Genomic DNA, 6,000 nt, shown 5'->3' with positions numbered 1-6,000 from the left:
TCGAATCCCATGTCGGGCTTCCTGCATGGAGCCTGCTTCCCCCTCTGCCTGTGTCTCTGCCTCTCTCTCTCTCATGAATAAATAAATAAATAAAATCTTAAAAAAAAAAAGCAGGAAAAACATCTTACACTACTCTCCAAGAATGCGTAATAATTATAGGTATAGGGCAGCCTAAATTAATAGAATGAGACCTTCATCTTCAAGGTCGCCTAAATTCATAGAATGGGACCTTCATCTTCAAGGTCACTAAAGAGACACCTAATTTACGTGATCAAATATGTAATTTCTTGATTGAAAAAAATCACTGTATTTTAGTTTGTTTATTCAGTTTTTCCTCCTAAGAGCAAAGGATGAATATATTGTATTTACTTGCATAATTAAAGTCATAGCTTTTCCAGAAGAGAGGGCAGTCAACTTTCAATACATATCCAAATCTTCACTTATTAGGAAGAAGGGCTAATATAACTTTTAAGTTATATTATAACTTTTAAGTAATAGTTTTTATTTGACTTTAAAAATGTCAAGTTCCAGTTTCTGTCATGGCAATCCATTGCAAATGGATTCATTTCATTTAGTTCTAAAAACAATAATGTTTTACATTCATCTACATTTTACAGAAGAGGAAACTACATGTCAGAGAAATTAGGAAATTTACCCAAGGTTGCTTCACTGAGTCTTGGAGACAGAAATTAAACTGACTTCCTTCCAGCAGTAATTTTGTTCTTTTTGTTGCTTTTTGAGATGCCACTGAAAATCTAGTTGCTAAACTCTTTGTTAATAATTATATATGGATTTTTAAGCAAACTTGCTTGTCCTTTTTGTTATTTTTTTTTTCTTGAGAAAGAGAGAAAGAGCTCAGGGGGGAGGTGAAGAGAGAGAATCTCAAGCAGGCTCCGAGCATGAAGCCCCACATGGGGCTCAATCTCATGACCCTGAGATCATGATCTGAACCAAAGTCAAGACATTTAACCAACAGAGGCATTCAGGTGTCCCTGTCCCTTTTGCTATTTAAGAAAGTGTGAACTGTGAACTGCTTTGTCAAAAAGTTGAATATACATAGATATTTGCTATATGTTGCTCAAGTTTCTGACACAGGGGGAGGGAAAAGGCTTTCCTTTTCTCTTCCCCTTTCTCTTCACTGGGGCTGAGCTTTCCACTGGTATCTAGTAAGAGTGGAGTTTGGTATGTCCAGGGTTAGGAAAACAAATAAATATAGATTTCTCACTATCGGAGAAAAGTGTTACAACTATGGCAAGTGGCTCAAGTGGTTGAGTGTCTGCCTTTGGCTCAGGGCATGATCCCAGGGTACTGGGATCAAGTCCCACATCGGGCTTTCCATGGGGAGCCTACTTCTCCCTCTGCCTATGTCTCTGTCTCTCTCTGTGTCTTAATCTCTATGTCTCTCACAAATAAAGAAATAAAATCTTAAAAAAAAAAAAGAATTGGAGATATCAGTATTACGACCTGATTAGATAGACAGACAAATGTAACTGTGTATATGTGTGTGTTTCTGTTCACTAGAAAGTCTAGAAGCAAGGACATTCTAATAACAATGAGCATGTTTAGATCTTGGTTTCTAGATAACATTATCCACTAAAAGGAACCAGTTCTCCTTGCTAAAATGGCCGACTCTAGGAGAAGTATAAGATATATGTATTTAGAACATTTTATGACACTAGAAAGTAAAAAAAAAGTTTGAAAAATGATAGAGACATGTCCCTAAGACATAGCAATCAGCTTGAGGGGGCTCCCGCTGGTCAAGTCTGGGACAAAATGAGTATCAAAATAAATAATAACAATAACAGATTTTAATCCTATGAGTAAAAGAGAAATCCTGAGCCCGTACTGTCATTAATAGGAGAGTAAGGAAAGTTCTATCCTACTTAATAAATCTAGGGAGAATGATAAGTCTAGAAAATTCTCATCTCATAATCATCAGAATAATAATTTATTCAGGTTAGAATCATTAATCAATGCTAAAACTGGTGAAAATTTGATAAGAAACAAGACATTCAAATGATCTCAAAGATCTTTGCTACAAATTAATCATTAATTATGTTACAATAGAGAACCTGGCAGACAATATCTTAGCTAAGTAATTAAAGTTGATATCACCATTAATGGAACAAATTGATACCATGTACCTCCTCATATGATCCCCAGAGACTAGCACAGCATTACTTCTGTGAGATTCCTATCGAAATGCCTAAATTATAAAGAAACAGCAGACAAGTTCCCATAATTGAGAAACATTCTCAAAAGTAATTGGTTTGGACTGTCCAAAACTATCAAGATCAAGATCATGAAAGATAACTAAGAAACTGAGAAACTTCCAGATTGAAGAACACTAAAGAAACACAACAACTAAATGCAACATGTGATTCTAAAATCAAATCCTGGAATGAATGAATGAATGAATGAATGAATGAATGAATGAATGAATATAAATAAATAAAATCAAACCCTGGACCCATAAGGGACATTACTGAGACCATGGGTAAGATTTGTATGGGGTATATAGATTAGATGATATTACTGGATCAATTTAATTTCCTGATTTTGATTGTTGTATTGAATCCTTTCACTCAAGAAATACAAACTGAAATATTAAAGGGTAATGGGGCATTGTGCCTACAACTTATTCTCAAACGATTAAGAAATAATAGTAAGTGGGGGCAGCCTGGGTGGCTCAGCAGTTTAGTGCCGCCTTCAGCCCAGGGCATGATCCTGGAGGTTGGGGATCGAGTCCCACATCGGGCTCCCTGCATGGAGCCTGCTTCTCCCTCTGCCTGTGTCTCTGCCTCTCTCTCTGTGTCTCTCATGAATAAATAAGTAAAATCTTAAAAAAAAAAAAAAAAGAATAGTAAGTGGAGGATCAAGATGGGGGGTTTCTGTGTACTATTTTGCCACCTTTTTGGTAAATTTGAAATTATTTATAAAAAAAAAGTTTTTGAAATGAAAAACTATGGCAGCTTCTTCCCCCCAAAGAGCTCTAAGAACAGCAAACACTTGTGGGATTAAAAGACTGGAGGAATACAAAACAAAAATTTTCATTTCAATCATTCATGGCTACATAATAAAAACACTCCAAAATTCAGTGGCTTTATTGTATTCTCTGTCATGATTCTGTGGATTGACCAGCCTCAGTTGGGAGTTCTCCTCCATGTGAGGTCAGATGAAGCCCCTGTCATTTGGGCCTCCACTAGGCTGGATCATCCAAGATGGCACACTCCCATGTCTGGAACTTCGCTGAGGGTGGTTAGAAGGAGGGAGAGGGCATATATGGGCTGCTGGGAAAGCTGGGCCTCCTTCTCCATGCAGTCTCAAGGTCTCTCCTTTTCTACCTGGCCTCCCCCGAGTCACTTCTCCATGTGATGTCTTTGGGGCCATCCGATTGGGCAGAGGCCACCAGCGGGTGGTAACAGAATTCACCCGAGGCAGAACAAACGAGATGGAAGTTTATCGAATACACTGTAAGGGGAACAGCGGGCAGAAGGAGCAAAGGAGAGACTGCCAGGAGACTGGTTGGGGGGTGCTGCAGTTAAGAGGGAAGGTGAGGAGGGATAAGAACTATGCAATTTTCTTTTTTTGATACCTGTGTCCAGGTGTAAGTAACCCATTGGTCAGCTTGGGTTTATGGATATTTTGAGGTGGGTCACCTAATGGGCCTGTTTATATTCAGCTTGGGGGATCACTCTGGGCCCTTCTACCGCACTCAGGTTTCCATTGTTTAAGTTGGTTGCCTAAAAGTGGCCTCTACAATCTCTCCTGCAGTAAAGCCAGACTTTCTACATGGCACTTTAGGACTCTCTTCAAAAGTGTAAAAACAGGGCCGCCTGAATGGCTCAGTGGTTGGGTGTCTGCCCTCAGGTGGTGATCCTGGGGTCCTGGGATCTGTCCCCTTGGGGCTTCCTGGAGGAGCCTGCTTCTCCCTCTGCATATGGCTCTGCCTCTCTCTGTGTCTCTCATGAATGAATGAATGAATGAATGAATAAATAAATAAATAAATTTTTAAAAATGTAAAAACAGGACCCCTGGATGACTCCGTTGGTTAAGCATGGGACTTTTTTTTTTTTTTTTTTAAAGCATGGGACTCTTGATCTCAGCTCAGGTCTTGATCTCAGGGTGGTGAGATCAACGCCCCCCCAATGCTGGGCTTCCTCTCCCTCTGCCCTTTACCTCCTCACACTGCCTCCTCTGACACACACAGCAGGAGTGCTCTCTCCCCTCTTTCTAAAAAAAAAAAAAAAGCACAGAAGCAAAAATTGCTGAGTATTCTTAAGTCTAGAACTGACCTAATGTCATTTTCACTGTATTTTTTTGATTAAACCAAAACAAAACAAAAAGGTAGAGAAATGTTCAAACAAAAAAAAAAATGCAAAAAGTGTATGAGCATTCATGCACCCATCATCTAGCTTCAAAATTTTGTATGAAACTTTAAGTCTAATTTAAATTATTAATAATTAAAAAAAAAGAATGAAGTCAATCCAGATTCTATGTGAGAGGGGACCATACAAAAGCATGAATAACAGGGAGTATACCAGGGGCCATCTTCACAGCTTAGCTACTGTGCCCTCACAGCTAGTTTACCTGTCTCCCTGCCAGAAATTTGTTATATTTTAAAATCATATTAGAGAAGTCATCTTTAAAATCCAAATATGAACCAATGCAAACTAGATTAAATCTGAGACATGCTTTAGATTCTTGTATAATCTTTCTTTTCTTCCTCTAACCATTTACATAACTTTGTGGTTGTTTCTTGTGGTTTTAAAACAGCTGTTTTCTCATTAAAAGTTTGTCATATCTGAGTAGTAAACTAACTACTTTGATTTATGAAGGTGTTCTTGATTATATTTTTATTTGTTGTTTAGATTTCAAGAATGGGTTGAAATAACCAAATGGATTTTGATAATGATGTTCTTCCACTGCTACGAAGTTTTAGCAGCTTTATTAAGATTTATTATAAATGCTATAAAATTCACACATTTAAAGTATATAGTTCAATGGTTTCTAATATGTTTACAAAGTTATGAAACCATCACCACAATCAATTTTAGAATATTTTCATTATCCCCAATTTTCTCAGTCACTCCCTATTACAACACCCTTAACCCAAGGCCTAGGTACCACTAATCTATATTCTGTCTCTATTGATTCACCTATTCTGGGCAATTCATATAAGTGGAATTATACAATCAGTATGTGGTTCTTTGTGATTCACTTCTTTCAATTAGCATGTTTTTAAGGCTCAATCATATGATAGTACGTATCAGTACCTCACTTTTTTTTGTTACTGATAATATTCCATTATGTAGATATGCCATATTTTGCTTATTAATCAGCAGCTTGTGGGCATTTGGATTGTTTCCACTTTTTCAGTATTATCAGTAATGCTGCTATGAACATTCAGATACATGTTCTTATGTAGACATAAGTTTTCATTTCTCTTGGGTTGACATCTAAGTCTATGAATATTTAATTATATTTTATAATACATTAATTATATATGTAATAAATTTTATATAATTAATTATATTTAATTACATTTAAATACATTTATACATCTGATTAATTTTGTATCTTTTATAATACATCTGATTCATTGATATTTTTATGAGAAAGCTAATGGTTATTCTCCAGTTATTAAACTTTATCTTTCTTTTTTTTTTTAAAGATTTTATTTATTTATTCATGAGAGACAGAGAGAAAGAGACAGAGAGAGAGGCAGAGACACAGGCAGAGGGAGAAGCAGGCTCCATGCAGGGAGCCTCATGCGGGACTCGATCCCAGGACTCCAGGATCATACCCTGGGCTGAAGGCGGCTCTAAACCGCTGAGCCACCCAGGCTGCCCAAACTTTATCTTTCTAATCTGCAGTGAACAGTAAATAATAGTTAATTTGAGGGAGGATGATTATAGAAGTTGATGAGAACTTTACTTAAAGGATAAAGGAATTTAGGCACTTAGACATTGAATGCAACTTCATGGTGTAAAATCCTGA

This window comes from Canis lupus, chromosome 4 (assembly GCF_003254725.2).
Source record: "Canis lupus dingo isolate Sandy chromosome 4, ASM325472v2, whole genome shotgun sequence".
In the NCBI taxonomy this organism is placed as follows: Eukaryota; Metazoa; Chordata; class Mammalia; order Carnivora; family Canidae; genus Canis; species Canis lupus.
This window is presented reverse-complemented; position numbering follows the sequence as displayed.